The sequence below is a fragment of the Ailuropoda melanoleuca genome, chromosome 11 (assembly GCF_002007445.2).
Source record: "Ailuropoda melanoleuca isolate Jingjing chromosome 11, ASM200744v2, whole genome shotgun sequence".
In the NCBI taxonomy this organism is placed as follows: domain Eukaryota; kingdom Metazoa; phylum Chordata; class Mammalia; order Carnivora; family Ursidae; genus Ailuropoda; species Ailuropoda melanoleuca.
Window position 1 is genome coordinate 30,396,773 of NC_048228.1, and position 22,110 is coordinate 30,418,882.

Below are 22,110 nucleotides of genomic sequence, written 5' to 3' on the forward strand. Positions count from 1 at the left end.
ATGCTCAACATCATTTATCAACAGAGAAATGCAAATCAAAACCACAATGGGACCACCTCACACCTGTCAGAATGGTTAAAATAACAACACAAGAAACAAGAGGTGTTGGTGAGGTTGCGAAGAAAGGGGAATCCCTTGCGCTGTTGATTGGAATGCAAACTGGTGCAGTCACTCTGGAAAACAGTCTGGAGGCTCCTCAAAAAGTCAAAAATAGAATTACCCCATGTCCCAGCAATTGCATACTAGGTACTAACTCAAAGAATACGAAAACACTAATTCAAAGGGATACATGTACCAGATGTTTATAGCAGCGTTATTTATAATAGCCAAATTATGGAAACAGTCCATTGACTAAAGAATGGGTAAAGAAGAGGTGGTATATACATACAACAGGATATTACTCAGCCATAAAAGGAGAATGAAATCTTGCCATTTGCAAGGACATGGATGGAGCTAGAGGGTATTATGCTCAGCGAAATAAGTCAGAGAAAGAAAAATACCATATGATTTCACTCATCTATGGAATTTAAGAAACAAAATAAATGGGCAAAGGGAAAAAAAGAAAAAGAGAGACAGAAGCAAACCAAGAAACAGACTCTTAACTATAGAGAAAAAACTGACGGTTACCCAGAGGGGAGGTGGGAGGGGGAGGGATGGGAGAAATAGGTGATAGGCATTAAGGAGGGCACTTGCCATGAGCACTGGTGTATGGAAGTGTTGCATCAGTATATTGTTCACCTGAAATGAATATTACACTGCATGTTAACTAACTGGAATTTAAATAAAAACTTCAAAAAAATAAAATGGCCTTAGTATCATGTGCTTTGTAGGGATTTCATGAACATTAAATCAGATAACGATTTAATGACTTAATAAACATTAGCTAAATTAACTAAAGGAGCATTCACTGACAAAGAGGGAGCTACAGGGGCGCCTGGGTGGCTCAGTCGGTTACGCATCTGCCTTCGGGTCAGGTCATGGTCCCAGGCAGGGTCCTGGGATTGAGTCCTGCATGGGGCTCTTTGCTCTGAGGGGAGCCTGACTCTCCCTCTCCCTTTGCCCCTCCCCCTGCTCATGCTGTCAAATAAATAAATAAAATCTTTTTTAAAAATTAAAAAAAAAACAAAGAGAAAGATACAGAGTATGATTTGACCAAGGTCATTTCTAGCAAATTGCCAACTGTAATTTCAGATGAAAAAAGGCCATCTACTCTCCTTCTCTCAGATTGGCAGAAATTTGACCATATTTCTGCTTTTCAAGCATATTCTGATATAAAATATTGTTTCATTTTTTTCCCATAAGGCATTGAAATGTTTCAGAAAATTCCTACCTTTGGGTATCCAAAACATATTTCTAAGACTAGGTCTCAAATATGGAAGTGACACCAACAATGTCAAAGCCAAAAAAACCCTTTATTAGACTGTGCACTGATTTTTAATTAGGAAAACAAAATAACTACATTTTAAGCATAACTAAACCTTTGTATTTTTAAATTAGAAGGCCTTTGTTCTGAAATAATCCAGAACAAGCCACAGACTTGTCAATTCAGTCCTCTCTTTTGGATTGTTGCTCAGACCTCAATTTAGCTACCAGCTTTTCCATGATTATGCAATCCTGGGTCTTGTCCTCAGTGAGAAATGCCATATGGCCCCATCCTGTCACAAAACTTCATTCCTAAGGCCAGAAAAAAAAGCAGAGCTATGAACCTGCCTGACCACAGGTCTTCAACACGGCCCAGGGCTCTTCCCTCCAGGCGTGAGTTTGGCTAAGAGGCCTCATGTTTGCTAGAAGACAGGCACGTACTGCCTATCTCAAAGTGCTATTGAGCTCTTCCTTTTGCTTGTATCCTTAGAGGTAATTTACATTTTATACTCATACATTTCCTTTTTTTTTTTTTTTTCCAGGCACAGTATAGAAGGCTGCACTTGTGGTATCTATGTCCTCTGAGGGAAACTAGCAAAGATAAGCCAGCTCTTGAAGACGCTATACTTGACCCTCCTAATGAAACAAAAGAGGGTACAGGATCCTGCTCCATGTTTTCCTGACACAGGCCCTGGGGGGAACTCTGGAAGTAGATGAAAAGAGAGAACAAATCACCAGCTTGACTTAATGACATACAATACCTCCCAGAGTCAGGCTGCCTTCTTCCCAAGGCCACACCTCCTGCCTCCCTGTTCTTAGACATGCTCCCTTTCCAGTTGCTGTGATGGTTTGTGGCCTCCCCTTCTCAGTAAGAAACAACCCCTAGGCTCATATCTATGAAGAAGTGCCAGGCTTTGGTGCCTTGGAGTTATTTTCAACTTGTTCTCAGCCAGATACACAGCGAAACCAATTTCTTTGTGTGTTTTTTAAAAGGGGGGAGATCGGGGGATTGGGCGTGGGGGGAGGGGGAACAAAACAACTTGGATTAGCTTTTTACTCAATTCCTGACCCCCTCAAATGGAAATTCTCATCAGCAGCACACTCAGCTGGTGAGCTGAGCACAATGGAGAGTTTGTGCTTAGCAAATGTGAAGCTCTTGCCTTATTGTGAAAAACCTGCTTCGGATTCTTTTCTTGGCCACGGTGTGCGCGCAGAAGAAAACTTCCTGACGCTGCCAGCACAATCTCACACAGCGGCTGGGAAAGCTACCGCCTTGCGCCTGAAGAAAGGATTAGCGACTCTTCCCCTACTAGGTTCGAGCTGCAGAACCCCGTCCCAACCTGGCTCTCCAGCATGGCCCCATCCCCGCAAGGATGAAAGGATGAGCGTCAGCTGTCATCTGGCTGGCTGCCCACCTGAGTTTTGCAGTGCTGGAGAGAGAAAATGTTAGGAACAAAGGCCCGAAAGCAATCCCATCCTGAAGGTTTGGCGATGAGTCCGTGTGCCGCTCAGCCTCACAACTGCTCCCGACTTTCTGCCGCGATGCATGATTGAGCAGCACGCTGAGGTCCATTTCCCTGTGGCCACGGAGGCCCTTTTCCTCCTCTCTTAACCTTATCACTTGCAGTAATTCTCTTTTATTGACTGATGGACAGGTTAATAGGCCCTTGCACACGTTACTTCCAGGAGACTTCAGGACAAGCCGAGGAGCAGGTGTAACTTCCTCTCATCGCGAAGGTCAGAGCATTGAGCGTCTTGCCACGAGCACTCACCAGTCACCGTTGGAGCTGGCTTGAACCCAGTTCTCCTGACCCTGCTGACGATTTTCACTTCCCCGCTGTCATTTTGAGATGGGGGTGTTCAGAGCCCTGTTTGGGGTCTGAAGGGGAAAGGATCAGGGCTTGTGAGAGGAGGGCTCTGACCACGGAAGCTAAGGTGACCCTGCACAGCACGCCCACCCGTGGATCCTGTTGTGATTGACAGTGAGCCGAGCTGACCAGTATGTCTCCATTGGCCTGAGACTCTTGGCTTTAGCGCTTCAAATCCTGTGTCCTGGGAACTCTTCAATCCTGCGCAAGCCAGAACGGTTCGTCATCCCGCGTGTGGGTTGCATTTCGCCTCCTGCTCCACTTGAATTTCTGGTAGCACCTCCAGGTTCAGAAGATTCTTAGCCTCGAGCTCTTAGGAAATGCTGGAGGTTTCTGAGACTCCACAATCATCTCTGCAAAACAGTTTTTGCTGAACCTGGACTCCTGGTCATTTTGTCTCAAGGGTCCCACTATTTTAAATATTTTTAAAATCCAAGCCCTTGGTTAGCAATGGGAAGCAAGGTAATTATGATGATTTTTGCTACTGATTATGAAGCAGGCAATGTGGGAAGCGCTTTACGATCCTCCCCACTAATCCTCAGCACTCCATACAACGTAGTTATTACTCTTCCCATTTTACGAATGTCCAGCTGAGGTCCTACACATTCAAGTGAGGCTCCAGACCCTGAACCAGGTGTATGTGACCCTTCCTCCTTCCTGCGGCACACTTCTCCAAGTTCTTCCAGGTTCCCTATAGCTTATCCTGAGCAAATTTGAATTGCCTGGGTATCTTGAGATTAGCACCTTTCTTTAGAGGCTCTTGTAAACGTCTGGAGTAGAACAGGGTTCACAGCAGTTAGGAGATTCAGTGCCCTGAGAGAATTGGCCCCAGAATTTCACAGAAACACAGTCAAGAGGTTTACAAGAGAGCTCTAGCTTCTCCAAACCTAAATTTAGGACGGATGTGCTGTATTATCCAACATGACGGTGCATTTTTAAAACTCAACTGTTTTATTTTCTCAAATAGGTCCCTTCTGCAGGTTGGCTTTTGACATTTTATCATCCAGTCAATTCTCCTAGCAAAGGGATTAGGACCGTAAAGATTCAGACAGATATTAANTTTATATATTTAATTTTTTTTTTTTTTTTTTTTGTAAAATTTTGTTTTTTAGATTAACATGCTGTGGGATTTTGCCAAGGCCTTAAGAGGGAGTTTACAGTTGAGCGCTTTTATATCCACACTGGCACCTCCCATGTTGGTACACCTGTGCCTTTGTTCAAAGTAAACAACTTCTTATTGCTGAGATAAAGTTTGTTTCCTTTGGTTTGAAGGTTGAGACTCAGAACATTTGCCTATACCTGTTGACCTTTGCCTGATAATACCTGCAAGATTTGCTGGCTGTCTTTAGCGTTTTTGCTGCTGAAACAATGGTGCTCACACCCAGGCCTGACTGCTGGTGGTGTGCTTTTATCTGGTGGGTTTAATCGAACTGATGAGTTATATATTACATATTATATCAAGAGAGATATTTGTGGCAAAGCTCATACCCGTTTTTCCAAAGATAGTGTTGTTTATATGTGTTATCTGAAAATCTTTCATAGTGTTACAGCGTGGTCTGAAGACTCAGAAAACCCGCCTCCCTGATTCACTCTACAAGAGTAAAATCTCCCTTTTGTGGAGTAAAATCTCCCTTTTGTGGAATGAGTTTACTTGGAGGTGAACGTGCCAGTGTCACTACTAAGACTATAAAAAGTAAAATCTATTTTGGGCACCCTTCTTTCAATAGAGTCAGAAGACCCAGAAGATTACACCATCATTACTTCTTAAATTAAGAAATAGTGGGGGCGCCTGGGTGGCACGGCGGTTTAGCGTCTGCCTTCGGCTCAGGGCGTGATCCCGGCGTTACGGGATCGAGTCCCACATCAGGCTCCTCTGCTGTGAGCCTGCTTCTTCCTCTCCCACTCCCCCTGCTTGTGTTTCCTCTCTCGCTGGCTGTCTCTATCTCTGTCGAATAAATAAATAAAATCTTAAAAAAAAAAAAAAAAAAAAGAAATAGTGGCCTGAAGTGGTCAAGTAGCTACTTCAGAAAAGCTAAGCATTTGCCCAAGTAAATGAAAGCCTTTGACATTTGAAAGCCAGTATACAGGCTGGATTTCAGTTTCCCTTCTGCCCTGCACTTGCTCCTTTGTGCACACTGCCAGAAAATTTCCAATGATGGGGCGCCTGGGTGGCTCGGTCGGTTAAGTGTCTGCCTTCGGCTCAGATCATTGATCCCAGGGTCCTGGGATTGAGCCCCCCAATTTGGGCTCCCTGCTCAGTGGGGAGTCTGCTTCTCCCTCTCCTTCTGCTGCTCCCCTTGCTTGTGCGCCTTCTATCTCTCTCTGTCAAATAAATAAATAAATAAATAAATAAATAAATAAATAAAATCTTAAAGAAAGAAAATTTCCAATGATGAACTCAGTAACCTCAAGACAGCACTTTCCAATTGTAAATAATGATATGGTATATAATTTAAGATACAGCATAAGAGCCATAGAATTTTGATAGAAAGGTAGCCATGCAGTAGTGTGGTTTGCATAAGGATATATATATGTATCTATCTCTCTCAAGTTGCTCTAGTGTTTCAGGGTAGCTCACGAAAGGAAGCATTCTCTTTACATTGGGGATTATTTTTTCTCTTTTTTTAATAAACATTTTCGTTTTAATTAAAAAAGTGAAAGATGGTTGTTCAGCTTGCCAAGGCTGCCATAACAAAGTACACAGACTGGATGGCCTAAACAACAGAAATGGATTTTCCCACAGTCTGGCAGCCGGAAGTCTGCGATCAAGGTTGGCAAGGTTGGTTTTCTGAAGCCTCTCTCTTTGGCTTTACTTGTAAATGGCATTTTTCTCCATTTTCACATGGTCTTCTCTCAGTACATGTCTGTGTACTAACTACTCCGCTTATCTTTTTAAAGATTTTATTTATTTATTTGAGAGAGAGAGAGAGCACAAACATGGGGGTGGGAGAGTAGGGGCAGGGAGAAACAGGCTCCCCACTGAGCGGGGAGCCCAACATGGAGCTCGGATCATGACCTGAGCTGAAGGCAGATGCTTAACCGACTGAGCCACCCAGGTGCCCCATAATGGATTAAGCCCATCCTAGTGGCCTCATTTAACTTAATTACCTCTTAAAACACCATCTCCAATACAGAGATATTCCAAGGGACTTGGGATTAGGATTTCAACATATGCAGTTTAGGGGAACACAATCAAGCTCTTAAACATAATCATTTTATAAAATGTGAATAATCAGAAAATATGAGGGGAAAAAATCAACCATAGTCTTATATCCTAAAGACTACCACTGCTTTCATTTTTGTTTATATTTCCCTCCTTATAGTTTTCCATCCATAATGTAGGTGGTTATACTCACTCAATATATAAATATTTTCACCCTATTTTCTTAATATAAGTATTTTCCAAATGTATTACAATTTATAAGTGTTGTTTAAATGTTTAACTCTATTTTCTAGATTTACCACAGTTTATTTCATCATTTCTCTCTACTGTTTACTTTTTGTTTACACATATTGTTTATATATTTTCTTTTATAAATAGTGCTGTGCTGACCTCTAACATATATTAAGATTTTTCTGAATTTAACATTTCCTTAAGATAGATTTTTTAAATGGAATTATAGGGTGAAAGGGTCAAAATACTCTTAAGTAGGGTACAAAGTTTGGGTTATGCAAGAGGAATGAGTTCTGGAGATGTAATGTACAGCATGGTGATGACAGTTAACAATTCTATATTGTATACATGAAATTTGCTAAGAGAATACACCTTGAATTATATCTTCTCAACACAAACACACACATAATAGTAACAATGTAGAGGTGAAGAATAAGTTATTTAGTTTGACCGATGATCTTTGCACAATGTATACATAAATCAAAACATCAAGTTATATTTCTTAAACACATATAAATTTTATATGACAAAGATATCTTAGTGAAGTTGCTAAAAGAAATAAAATGTGACCACCTACAAAAAATAAAACATTCTTAAGTATCCTGATGTATATACTGCAAGTTATTTTCCAAAGGTGTTCATAAAAATGACATTGCCCATTTCACCTGCCCTTTGACAATACTGTGTTTTCTCATACAGTAAAAAGTCATCACCCATATTACCCAAAGCAATCTATAGATTCAATGCAAACCTTATGAAACTACCAACAGCATTTTTCACAGGACTAGAATAAATAATCCTAAAATTTGTATAGAACCACAGAAGACCTCGAATAGCCAAAGCAATCTTGAGAACAAAGCTGAAAGTATCACAATATTAGATTTCAAGATAAACAACAAAGCTGTAGTAATCAAAACAGCATGGTACTGGCACAAAAATACACACACAGATCAATGGAACAGAATAAAGACTCCACAAATAAAACTATGATTATATGGTCAATTAATCTATGACAGAGGAGCCAAGAATATGCAATGGGAAAAAGACAGTCTCTTCAACAAATGGTGTTGGGAAAACTGGACAGCTACATGCAAAAGAATGAAACTGGACCACTGTCTAACACCATATACAAAAATAAACTCAAAATGGATTAAAGACCTAAATATGAGACCTGAAACCATGAAAATCCTAGAAGAGAGCACAGGCAGTAATTTCTCTGACATTGGCCATGGCAACATTTTTCTAGATATGCCTCCTGAGGCAAGGAAAACAAAAGCAAAAATAAACTATTGGGATTTCATCAACATAAAATGCTGCACAGAAAAGAAAACCATCAATAAAACAAAAAGACAACCTACAGAATAGGAGACAATATTTGCAAATGATATATCCAATAGAGGATTATTCAAAATATGTAAAGAACTTATAGAACTCAATACCAAAAAAATGAACAATCGGATTAAAACATGGGCAGAGGATCTGGATAGACATTTTTCCAAAGAAGATGGTCAACAGACACATGAAAAGATGCCCAACATCACCAGTCATCAGAAAATTCAAATCAAAACCACGAGGTGTCACCTTAGACCAGTTAGAATGACTAAAATCAAAATGATAAGAAATAACAAGTGTTGACAAGAAAGTGGAGAGAAGGAACGCCCATGTACAGTTGGTGGGAATGTGAATTGGTGCAGCCCCTGTGGAAACAGTATGGAGGTTCCTCAAAAAGTGATAAACAGAAATTCCATATGATCTAAAAAAGTCTCCTTCTCCCTCTTTCTCTCCCTCTGTTCATGTGCTCTCTCTCTCACTCTGTCTCAAATAAATAAAATCTTTTTTAAAAAGTGAACTTTTGTCATTTTTGCTTTAACCATTTTTCTCTCAGACTACTTGCTTAAATTACTGAAATTTGAAAGATTTATTCACTGTTCTGCACAAAATTTTCATTCTTAGAAGTTGCCTTAAGACTTTTTTTACCTTTTTCTTTTTAAGTAGGCTCCATGCTGGGCCTATGAGGTGGAGACCTGAGCTGAGATGAAGAGTAGGACACTTAACTGACTGAGCCACCCAAGAGCCCCATTTTTATCATTCTTAAGTATAAAATTTCCCCTCTTCTCCATATATTTGATATTTATACTTTAACTGTTAAAATAGTTTGATTTTAAAAACTAAATCTCAATTATTAAGCCAGCAGGAATTTGTGTGGAATTGTGGTGTGAGATTTCTAACTTCTGCATTGGGCCACAGTACAGTATGACCCATAACATTTTCCTTAGAGAGGCAGAGCCGGTGAATATTAATTTGAGTCACTGATGGCTTTCAGTCACCCATCTATTTCCAGCATTTAACTCTTTGCAAAAGAGCCATGTGGCCATCTGAAAGAACTCTCTAGCAGAGTTGCATTAGCTGAAAAGATGAGGAATAACTCATTTTGCATCTGAATAAATTAATTAAAATATTTTATAGGATTCCTCAGCAGATTTGGGGAGAAAAATCAAGAAGAGTTTCCCTTTCTCTCACTCCCTCTCTCTTAATCTCTCTCTTATCCTTTAAAAAACAAACCACTAATCTGCTTTATTAAAACTTTGTTTTTATTGACACAGTGTCTGATAAAAAGAAATGGTTAGTAATCATAACTAAGGACTTCTTTCAAAAATCTTTTGAGAATTAGATAGAATTGTGATTACTTTTCATAAACAGTAGGAGCTCATTTGTGCCTGGAGAACTGACGACTTCCTGGAGTGTTCCCCACCCCTCACTCCTTTAGACAGAGCCTAACCGTTGGTTTCAGCAGCAGGCTGTTGAGTAAGTGTTGCTGTCCATTTTTCTTTAACCTTCTCCTGAACATTATAGTAACCTGAGCATTGTAGTAACAGTACAGTTTTGCTCCTCGCTTACCTTCTTCCACTCCTTCCCTCTACCTTTGATTAAGAGAGTCCTAGGAGGGCCTTGCTGTAAAAATCTACTTTGTGCTGGCCGCATGGTAACATCTGTATCCTGGCTCCGTCGCAAGAGCACCGATTTACTACAGAAAGGCACTGAAATTTGTACTAGGGCCAGAGGCAGCAATAACGTAAATCCCTTGAGGACAAGGATCATGTCTAATGGTTCTATAGGAGGTTAGACTCTTTTATGAGTCAACAGTATTATATTAGGCAATCATACTTAACAATTATAATCTTTTCAAGAGCAAATTAAATAGCCTTCCAACTGTAAAATGCCCAGTTTGCCAGTTGGTGCAATGTTCTTGTCTTTGAACACAGAATTTGGCCACAGGAATCTGTCACACTGATGACCGTGGTAAAAGGGGCAATGGTAGCTAAGTTTCCAGTGACGGTGGAACACAAAGCAACTGAAAAGAACTGGAGAAGGAGTCACTACAGTGAAACTGGGCACATAGATTTCAAGTCACAAAGTTGAGGAAAATAGGGTTTGATTATCCTATCAAAGGAAATAGTACAATCGGACATTATTAGAAAGAGCCTTAACACAATCAAGGAGGATAAAAGGATCCAAGGGGAACACATTGTACTGAGTGATTTTGATTTGGCAAAATCTCAATCTCCAGCAGGAAAACCCTATGGCGCTTATAAACTTTAGAATATTTTAAGAATTCCTTGCATGTGTCATAGATTCAATTCACATTTGTTTATTTCGTATTTCTTATTTCATATTTTAATGTTAATGACTGAGAACTTATATCATGATGCTTTCCCTCCAGGTGACAAAGTCATCCCCCTCTTTCTGCCTCCATGCAGAGAATGCAATGCTTTCTCAACCTGGATGGCAACTCTTGCTTTAGGAGTGAGCAGGTTTCAGTCAACTTTGTTCTAATGCCATTTAAACTGTTCCTGTGCTCACTTTTGAACTGAATTAACTAATATGTGTCTTTGATGCATTAGATAGCATTACTGGTCGTGGAGCCCTGCTGATGGTCCTACCAGATACACGTGCAAGGGCAAACCAGTCTGTCACTACGTGAACACCAGCGTGTTTACTGAGTATACCCTGGTGGATGAATCTTCTGTTGCTAAGACTGATGATGCAACTCCTGAGAGTCGATTTAATGGATGTGGATTTTCCACTGGACATGGGAGTGCTGTTAAAATGAGCAAGGTAGGGACACGCAGGTGGCTCAGTTGGTTAAGCACCTGCCTTCGGCTGGGGTCTGTGATCTCAGGGTCCTAGGATCGAGCCCCATGTCAGGCTCCCTGCTTGGTGGGGAGCCTGCTTCTCCCTCTCCTTCTGCCTGCTGCCCCCCCTGTTGGACTCTCTCTCTTGCTTTCAAATCAATAGATAAAATCTTTAAAAAAAAAAAAAAGGAAGAACAAGGTAAGCAGCAGGATGGGCATTTCTTCCTTTTTCAAAAAATTCTTTTTAAATGGTTTCTTAGAATCCTGGAAATTTTTGAATAAAAAAAAAAGTTTTGAGTGCATATTTCACAGGCAGGCTGTTTCTACACACTGCCAAATCAACCAGAAGAAAAAATGAAAAATTCAGGTTAGAAATCTTATTTCTAAATAACTGGAAATGAAATTCCTAGATTTAATTTTGTTCCCTCTACATTTCCTTCAGGAAATTTTAGGCTTGAAAATTTAGATCTAAAATTCATCTTTCTTTTTTTTTCACAAAATAAACATCAATGCTGGTGTGTTAGCTGGCTAGAACTGTCATAGCAAAGTACCACAGACTGCGTGGGTTAAACAGAAATGCATTGTCTCACATTCTGGAGAGCAGAAGCCGCACATCAAGGGGTTAGCAACACCGGGCCCTTCTGGGCGGTATGAGGGAAGGACCTCTTCCCAGGGCTCTCCGTGGCTGCCTTCTGCTGACTTCCCTTTCACATCATCTTTTCTTTATGCCAGTCCCTGCATCCCAATTTCCCCTTTGTGTAAGGCCACCAGTCATATTGGATTAGGGCCTACCCTAATAACCTCATTTTAACTTGATTACCTCTGGGACGACCCTGTCTCCAAATAAGATCACATTCTGAGGTACTGGGGGTTAAGGCTTCAATATGTGAATTTGAAGAGGGGACACAATTCGACCCATTCTAGCTGGTATATAACATGAAAACATGAATGAGTTTTTTTTCTTTTTTTTTTCTTTTTTTTTTTAAGAGAGAAGCATTTTTTTTTTTTAAAGATTTTATTTTATTTGACAGAGATAGAGACAGCCCAGCGAGAGAGGGAACACAAGCAGGGGGAGTGGGAGAGGAAGAAGCAGGCTCATAGCAGAGGAGCCTGATGTGGGGCGATCCCATAACGCCGGGATCACGCCCTGAGCCGAAGGCAGACGCTCAACCGCTGTGCCACCCAGGCGCCCCATCATGAATGAGTTTTTAAGAATGATTATTCGGACTCAATTTATGTTACTGTTATTCAGTCAAAGAAGTAAATAGAATAACATACAATTCTTAAATAGTAGAGCCATTCCCACAGGCAATTGCCACACAGTAGTGGTCTCGTCCAAATGCAAAGTCTTAAAAAATGTATCTATGTATTAGTTGATTTCAGATTTATAACTCAAACTCTCTCCAAAATCTTTTATCCAGCTCCCTATCTGACATCTCCAGTTAGATGTCTCACAAGTATCTCAAACTGAATACACATAAAACTGAATTCTTAATCTTCCTCGCTGCCCCCAACCATATTTATGCCACCTCAATTTTCTTTATCCTTGATCTTCCCTCTCTGTCACCTTATACCTAATCTAGCCCCAAGTCCTGTTAACTTTACCTGCAGGTTATGTTTCAAATCTGTCCATTTTCTTCAACTCACCACCATCACCACATCTTGACTGGAATGATACAGTGGCCTCCCTTCTGTTGTCCTCATTACTCTTCTTGACCATCTCGAATAAGTCTCCATTTATCAGCCAGAGTAATTTTATAAAACATAAATTGGACTAATTGCCTTTTTCAAAAAAACCTTTCAGTAGCTTCTGTATTGGAACAATCTCATCCCTCCTATGACAAAATGGCCCCACTTGTCTCTCTTGAGACCCTGAAGCCTGCTGAGCATAAAGGCACTTACATGTGCTATTCAGATTGTCTGTGATTGGTTCTTTAACATCACTTCCAGTTCAAAGGTCATCTGTTCAGTCCAAGAAATTCTTGTTTCTCTGTCTACTCTACCTACGGAGAAACCTCTTCCCATTATTCAAGGGAACATGACTGCTTCATTAAAGTGTTGTCCCAGATCTCAAACTCTCATTATAGCTTAGTCTTCCTCATTAAACTCTGAGCTCCAGGAAGCTACAGACCAGGTCTTCTTTATTCATTACAGTGCTTACCAAGGAGCCTGGACACAGAAATGGCTTAATAAATAGCAGTTGGACAAAAACAAATGTATGAATGAATAAAAGAAGGGGATGTCCAAATATGTGGAAAAGATATGAGAAAAGGTGAAGGGGCTTGTGAAAAATAGGCATGCAGGTATGGGGGTAGATTTGTCTTAGATACGGGGCCATGACAAGTCTGAGGTCTACGAGTCTATAACAGTGTACATGCACATATCAGTGGCATATTTAGTCACCATTTGCTTATAGATTTCTTTGGAAAATCCTGGAGATGAAACATTCCTTCCAAAAGGTCTCCTTGAGGTTTTCCTTAAGAATTTTCTACCAAGATAGGGTGAAAAAAGAGACATTGGATTTATTTTTACAACTCGTATTTATAATTTTTTTTATCGTATAAGATGTACTGGTACCATATTAGTACTTGGCTAATATACTATTAATCAAGACAATCTCCACTTTGAGGTATAATTTTTTTTCCTGGAAGCTGTATCTTAAGGCAAATCACTTGAACGAACATACGATCTTGCTTTTGCTTATTTGAAAATAGGTCACACTTAAAATATGAGAGTATGTGGGGGGGCGTCTCCAAACCCCCCTTTGTTTCAGTGATTCACTGGAAGGATTTATGAAAAGTGATTATCTTCATGTTTCCAGTTATTACAGCAAAAGGATATAGATTAAAAGTGGCAAACAAAAAAGGCACATAGGGCAGAGTCCCGGAAAGAGCAGGTGCAAACTTCTGGTTGTCCTCTCCCAGTGATAACACAAGGACAGAGCTTAAATTTCCCAGCAACAATGTGTGTCAACCAGGGAAGTTCACCTAAGTCTTGAGGTCCATGATTTCTATTGGGGAACAGAGGCAGGCAGCACCCCTGTGACCAACCTCAGCTACTCAGACCCCAGTACCACCAGAAGTCAAGTTGATGGCTTGAAAATAGGCATTCACCATACATCATTATTAGCATAAACTATCTAGCATGTCCTAAGGTGTCAGATATACAAAGATACTCATACAAGACAGGATAACCTAAGGACTCGAAAGTTATCTTCCAGGAGCCGATCAAGGGTCAGTCTTAACACTTCCAGAATGTAGGGCACCTGGGTGGCTCAGTCAGTTAAGCATCTGCCTTCGGCTCAGTTCATGAGCCCAGGGTTCTGGGATCGAGCCCCATGTCGGGCTCCCTACTCAGAAGGGAATCTGCTTCTCCCTCTCCCTCTGTCTGCTGCTCCCCCTTCTTGTACTCTCTCTCTGTGTCAAATAAATGGACAAAATCTTAAAAAAAAAAAAGACTTCTGGAATAGCGAAACACAGATTTTTATTAAAGAACAATAAGGAGGGGCGCCTGGGTGGCTCAGTCGTTAAGCATCTGCCTTCGGCTCAGGGTGTGGGGATCGAGCCCCACGTCGGGCTCCCTCCTCCGCTGGGAGCCTGCTTCTTCCTCTCCCACTCCCCCTGCTTGTGTTCCCTCTCTTGCTGGCTGTCTCTCTCTGTCAAATGAATAAATAAAATCTTAAAAAAAATAAAGAAAAAAAGAAAGAACAAAAAGGGGATGGGAACAGTGAAGAAAAATAATGGTAAAAAGTGAAACTAATTATATTTTTAAATTACCTATATTTGGTATTTTTATTTTAGACTATGGTATTCTTCTGCAATAATGATATGGATAATTTCCTATAGACATTAATCTCTAATTACCATTCCTTTGAACAGGAAGGTTAGAAAAGAGAGAGGGTTGTTGGTTTGTTGTTTGTTTTTTTGTTTGGTGGGGTTATTGTTTTCAGATGGAAGGCGCAGTTAGCAGACTAGGGCCATGATCCACTTAGAGGCTCAGAGGCAGGTAACAGCAGGGGCAAGAAACTATCACTTTACAGATGGGTAGCTGAGACCTAGAGAGAAATGTTGAGTGGTACAGTTTTGTGATTAGAATGATCCCACTTCAGGGCCACCTTAGTAAGTCAAACACTTACTAGAGATGAAGCATTAAGTTCAGAAGGCAGATAGAATCATGAGCTTTCGTACCTAAATCTAGAACATGAAATTCAACCACTGACTAAAGGTTCCATCTCAAATCTGGACAATAAAGCTAGTACATAAACTGGAAGGAAAGGCAGAGAATACCCAGTTTAGTTTCTGGTACAAAATGCTCCCCATTAAGGAATCCATCAAGAAAGTTTATTGAATGAATGAATGAATGAATGAATGCATGAATAATACCTGAGAGAATGAGGCACTGGTTTCAAAGCTTCAAATTCAGGAACTGAACTGAAGGATTAGGATGCCATAACTGAAATTAAAACCCATGGGCAGTAGGTGTAATGTATCTGCAGTTCTCTGTAAATCTCTGCTTATTGGTGGAGACATTTCAAAACACATGCACACACATATATACACAAGGTGTTCCTTCAGGTAATTCCTTCAAGGAAGGACAAAACCAGAGAATCAGGGGGTATTAAATAGGCCCTGTTCACCCATAAGCCTCTGCATTAAGGGAAAGAAGTTAGGAAGGAAGGAAGGAAGGAAGGAAGGAAGGAAGGAAGGAAGGAAGGAAGAAGGAAAGAGAGAGGGAAGGAGGAAGGGGGGAGGAAGGGAGGGAGGGAATAGGGAGAAGCTACCACAGTAAGTGTCATACCCATTCTGTGGGTTTCCCTGTGTTCAGGTCTCCCTGCTACCAGACGTGAAACAGGATTAGGACTCTTCTAGCAGGAAAACTACTTCTGGCTAGAACCTTCTTTAATATAGCACAGAATAAAAATCCCCAAATTGATCTAACTACATTTCCTTCCTGGAGCTACGTACACGTGGGTCACTTAACTGCAACATGGAGGTTTGACTTAGATGAAAAACCAATTTATTTACAAATGAGTCTGAGTCCTGGTTATTAAAAAAAATGTTAGTCAGACCAAACAGATTTAGGATAGCTCTGTGGAGAAGAGACAATAGAGATCTTGCCACCTATTTCATCCTGCTATGAGGCAAGATGAGGTTGTGGGTGGTGGCCAGGAAAGCTACAGAAACTTCCACAACAAAGGCTTGAATAATGTAACCTTTTATAAAGCATTTTCAATTATCTGGCAAATACTGTTTTTGTTCCTTTTCTGTTCTCAGACCTTCTGCTGTTTCTAATCCTCTTTGCAATATTATCTTCAGAACAAGTCATCCAATCCTGATATCATACAGATCCTCTGAATTTTGTGTTCTTGATACTGGAGACATTTTGCAGGTCTAGCTTTTTGAGCCTACTTCTAGCATTTACAGGAACTTTTCTTTCCACAGGTCACCCTGTGGTTTAACTTTTGCTGTCTTTGGCCTGGAAGGGGCAGCCTTTCAGTCATCATGGACTGTAAGCTGGCTGGGGCACCCAGGTTTCTTGGGATTGACCTGAACAAAGACAAATTTGAGAAGGCCATGGCTGTGGGAGCCACCAAGTGCATCAACCCCCGGGACTCTACGAAGCCCATGGGGGAGGTACTTTCAGAAATGACAGGCAACACTGTGGCTTACAGTTCTGAAGTCATTGGGCATCTTGAAAGGGTGATAAGAGCCAAGATAGGGGAGCCATACAACACCCAAGTTCTTTGATCACACAAGGCAAAACCCACTTTCTATAGCTCTGTTAATAACCAACTATGGAAATACCTGCTATGTCCAAACTAGTAACCATGAAGCAGTTTTATTAAAAAAGTCAAAAACTTATGAGCGGGTCTCCTAACCATAAGTATCACATCACACCACTCTCATGTGACCAGAGTGTAAGGCAGTCAAACATCTAGACAAATTTTGTGTTATCTTTCTTGTATACGTGGATTTCTTGGCAAAGGTGATTCCGTCTCTTATACATCAAGCCAAATATCACAACATGACCCTCTGAGGAGAGATAAGGAGATCCATGGGGAAAGGGACTTTTCCAAATTTGGCATTCTCTTCCCCAAAATCCATCCAACCACGCTCTTTACACCTGAGTTTTGTTTTCCCAAATGTGAATCCCTTTAGAATAGAAGCCTTCAACTTTGTAAAATGTGCCTCCATTGTAGCAGCCAGCAGCACCAGATCCCCATTTAGATTTGAGAAGCAGGTCCCGGGGTATATTGTTAAGGTCTACTGATTTCTAGATGGTACTTTGAAGAACACTGGTCTTTGAAAAATGCCCACATCCATTGCTACAATCTAGCAACTACTCAAAAACTATTAATAGAAAACCAGTTGGCCAAATGGCCACAAAATGTGGGGTTAGTCTCCAAGATGCTACCAACAAAAGAAACTCCTTTGTCTCGCATTTTAGTATTTTATTTAATTTTCATAACTTTTAAAAAAAGAATAGGTCAATTGATTTAGTATAGTTAATTCAATTTAGTTGAGTTTAAATGGCTTTTCAGGGCTTATCTGATATTAATCTACATGATATTAATCTAAAAATAGCACAGGAATTTTCTCTTGAGTTTTGGTCCATGGTACACAGAAATGCTGTGAACACCAACCACAATAATTTCTGCTTTCTACCTTGAAGAGCAAATGTAAGAAAAAGTTAAATTAAGACTAGAGTTATATTGTGAGTTTTTTTTAAGCAAGCAGAAAACAAAAGGCATGTGGACCTAATTCAGCATCATGACTTGGAAACTGAATTATCTGCTGAGACCACAATAATACATAGGGCATTTCAGGGTCCATGAAATATTATGAAATAGAAGAAACAAATAATCTCCTTAATTTAAACTCAGATTGATGCCCTTGCATTCTGCTATGGAACCAGCATGATGGAAGGTAGTCTTCCATGAGCCAACATGCTCACCCATGACCTTGTGCCGCTCCTCACTGGACACACATGGATGGGATTTTTTTTTTTAAAGATTTTATTTATTTATTTGACAGAAAGAGAGACAGCCAGCGAGAGAGGGAACACAAGCAGGGGGAGTGGGAGAGGAAAAAGTGGGCTCCCAGTGGAGCAGGGAGCCTGATGCGGGGCTCGATCCCAGGACCCCAAGATCACGCCCTGAGCTGAAGGCAGACGCTTAACAACTGAGCCACCCAGGCGCCCCAGTGGATGGGAGTTTTTAGGGGTAATGACAACAGAACCACCGACCTGAGAGTGGTGTCTTTAACCTTGGAGCTTCAATAAATAAGAGATGCCTATTGTCTCATCATAACCCCTTTTACATAACGCTACTTATTTCCAAGGACAGATATAAAATGAGATCATGACCACAATGATAAAAAATAATGACCCACCCCTGACCCGATTTAGGGCTTTTAGCTGGCACATGTTTAATATCAGCATTCACAACTCAGGTTCCTCAAAGGCCTGAATTAGAAGCACCAACACTGTCTCTATTGGAAAGATTTTATGGGACAAGAAGTTCTAATTGATTGTTCTCAATATATACAAGAACATGTATGAAAAATAGAAAGTATCCAATTCACAACAGCATCAGAAAAAAATTCTGGACCCTAAGCCAAAATATACAAAAAGGGCGTGTTACATTCTATAGGGACAATTGAGATTTGGACTGAAATGAGCGACATAGGCAATGGCAATTCTCAGTCCTGGTCTTATATGAACTATCAGCAGGATTTGATATAGCTGGTGGCTCCCTTTTTCTCAAATACTCTGCTCACTTGGCTTCTAGATATTACTTTGTTCTTCTTCTTCTTGTTGCTCTTTTTCTCTTTTTTTGTTCTCCTGTCTCACTGGTCACTCCTTCCAGGAATCCATGCTGGATCCTCCACATCCCTCAGACGTCTAACTTTGGGGTATCCTAGGGTTCAGTCCTCACACTTCCTCTTCTTTCCTTATATTTACTTCAGGTTGATCTCCTCTGGTCTCATGGCTTTAAATACACTGTTTATAACACCTAATGTTATATCTTCAGCCAAGACCTCCACCTGAGCTACAGACTCGTATATCCAATTACCTACTTGACACCCCCACTTGGATATTTGATAGACATGCAAACTTAACTTGCCCCAGACTGCGCCTGATTCCACCACCTCTGCCCTAGGCCCCAATCTACTCTTCCCAATCTTCCCAACTCAATAAATGATAGCTCCCTCATTCCCATTGGTCAGGCCCCAAACCTTGGATTATGCTCTTTCTCTCAAATAATGAATACTTCAGCAAGTCCTATTGGCTCTATCTTCAAAGTATACCCAGGGTCTGATCATTTCTCACCAGCACCATTGCCTGTCCAAGCCACTATCATCTCCTTCCTGCATTATAGTAACTTCTTCAACGGCCTCCCTGCTTTTGCCCTTTGCCCCCATAGAGAATATTCCCCTCAGAGCAGCCAGAGTGAGACTGTTAGAAATGGAAGTCAGTCAAGATATGCCTCTCTCAAAACCCTCTAATGGCTTCCTTTTTCACTCAGAATAAAATTCCAAAATATGCAACGGCCCAAAGGCCCCATGTGATCCGGCCCTCTGACCCCAGGTGCTCCTATTCTTCTGTCCTCACATGGCTCAGCCGCACTAGCCTCCTCACTGTTCTCAAGGGCCAACACTCTACCTCGGTGGCCTTTGCATTACTCTGCCCTCTCCCTGAAATATTCTTTCCCAAGATTTCTGGCTAGCTCATTTCCTTTACGTTTTTGCTCAAATGTCACTTTATCACGCAGCCCTTCCCTGAGCTTAAAGTAGCATTCCTTCCCTCCCTCACCACCCTCCTTCCCTGGCACTCCCTTCTGCCTTCACTCTGTTTTTTGCCTTTGTGCTTATCATGGATTACTTGTTTATTGTCGGTTCTTGGCACTAAAAGGAAAGAATTCTCATGCTTCATGTGAGCAGGGACTTGGTATGTTTCGTCTCTGCTATACTCGCAGCCCTGGAATGGTGCCTGCTACTCAGTCCATACGCAGCAGATATGTACTGAATAACTGAAATTTACTTCTAATATTCCTGAATAATCCATAATCTCCCCATATCATACCCTCAGTCAAAGTGAGGAGGCTCAACTTACATCTCATTGTTTATTACTTAATTCAAGTCTTATTTCCTCTAAGGAGTCTCCTCTGAGAAACCCCATCCTTAGCAACCAGCCCCTCATTCTTGAAACCCAATTACTGTGGAAAGAAAACAAGCTTTGGCCTCACATCGACCACGAGGTCACAGGTGATCCTGACAAAAGCTATAACAGCAGAGTGCTGAGTGGGCTCCAGGAGACAGGAAGATAGGAAATGGAACCAAAAACAATGAACTAGAGACAGTTCTTTCTGTAAAGACAGTGTTATGTAAAAGGAACACATCCAGGGCAACAAAACGAAGTTGCGGGCATCAAGAAAGGGTTTTTTTTGTGGGTGTTTTTGCCTTTGTTTCTTAAGACAGGGAAATACAGCTTATGTGTGTGCTTTTGACAATAGTTCCATTATGGGGAAAAGGTAATACTGCAGGAGAGAAAAGGGATAAATATAAGATAAGACATAAAGATCATTTAGTAAAATCTAGAGAAAATGTGTGCTAATTTATAGGTTGGGAAAGTAGAGATAATGTTCCAAAACTAGCGACTGATTTCCTGGCAAAGAAATTTGACCTGGACCAGTTGATTACCTATGTTTTACTTTTTAAAGTAAACTCAGTAAAGAATTTGAGGTCGCTGTTTGTCTAGTGATCTTGATTCCTCCGTACAGGCTACTTTTAAAAAATTTAATATTTATAAATGTACCCATTTCCTTTATATTTTATTTCTGATTATTTAATCTAGCAAGATTGAAATCGCTGATTACTTTGTAGACTTAGTATATCCCTGTCCTATATCAATCACTTTTTTTTTCGCTGTTGAAGTCATTGTTTATTACACAAAAAAAGGAGCATGCAACATTGGCATTTCAAGAATAATGAGTATTTCACTCACTCACAATAAGCAAGAAGGTTCAGCAGGTCTGCTGGACTGATCTGGTCTGAGATCATTGCATTGATGACTTTCTTCAAGTTGTGATCACCAGACAGCGCCGGGCAATTATTTGGAACAGCTGGCTGCGACTGTGGATCTATTTATAAAACCATCCTCTTCAACAAAGCTGGGATCTTTTTTTATTTTCTTTTTGAGTTGATTTCATCTTGCCTATATTTTATCTCATCATAAAGATGCTCATTTCTTCAAGTAATGCCACAAAAACTTACTTTACAGTTTTCAAAGTGCTTTTTCAAATATACTTCAGATCCTTTTATTATTGTGGTTGTTGTTACCATTTCTGGTTGAAGAAACTAAGACTGTGAGTGGCAAGTAAATAACTTGCCAGACCCCGTAGGGGCAGCGCCAGGGTGCAGACTCAGTGCAAAGCCTGGGCTCTTCCCACCACTCCCGCGCTCCTTGGACAGAGCTGGCAAGCTCCGGGCCAACGTGGTCATTCTTGTCATTCTTCTTGCTGCTTCTGAGGGTTGGGCAAGGGTCGCAGTAGGATACGAAGAATTCACACAAATGTCAACTGGGACATCCATCTCATGGGTCAGAGATCCTGTCTACAAGATGAAATAGATTTCCTTCACTGAGTCTAAATTTACTAAACATCCACTACATGCCAAGGCTTCGAGTTTCATTAGCAAAAGGAACTGTGTCTTAATCTGAGATCCAAATGCTCACTAATTTGTTCCCTGCATGTTTTTTCAGTGTTGTCTCTAGTCTCTATATCTGGTCTAGATTACCAGATCATTGCATCATGAACATTCAAACCGTTTGTGAAAAAAAAAAAAAAATGGGGGGGGTCCAACTGTCAGAATCACCCATACACATTTACTTGGTGAAGCAAAAGTAATAGCTTAATATAGCCAGTTTGAAAATTAATTACAAATTATCATCCAAAGAAACAAATTCCGCTTTCAGGAATTTTGCTTCAAATATCCCACCTTCTGCAGTGACTTCCAAATGAATATTTATAAGCCTAAGCCCTTCAAGTTCCACCTACTTCCCCGCAGAGTTCCACCTTGATGTCCCATTTGCATCAGCTTTGCCCCAAACAGTTCTTTCACCAGCGCGTCCTATCTCAGCGAATAATGCCCCTTCTTCTGCTTTTACAGACTAGAAGCCACAGCGTCCCATTTGACTTCTTCTTCACTCCTGCCTAGCACGTACAGACTGATGCTAAGACCCAACGGTGCCCGCTCCAGTACGCCTCCCTCTCATTGCTCGTGATCGTGACCTTAGCTCAGTCTAATCATCCATCTGGACAAGCTAACACGGCAGTGGGATGACAGGTCTCCTG

The 22,110-nt window shown here is 40.8% G+C and overlaps 1 protein-coding gene and 1 pseudogene across 1 annotated transcript in view; one reads left to right on the top strand and one right to left on the bottom strand.

The window, feature by feature from the left end:
- Nucleotides 1-22,110, bottom strand: part of C11H4orf17 (chromosome 11 C4orf17 homolog) — a 292,825-nt gene that overhangs the window by 51,801 nt on the left and 218,914 nt on the right. The window lies entirely within an intron of this gene.
- On the top strand, nucleotides 2,486-20,516 carry LOC105241492 (annotated as a pseudogene).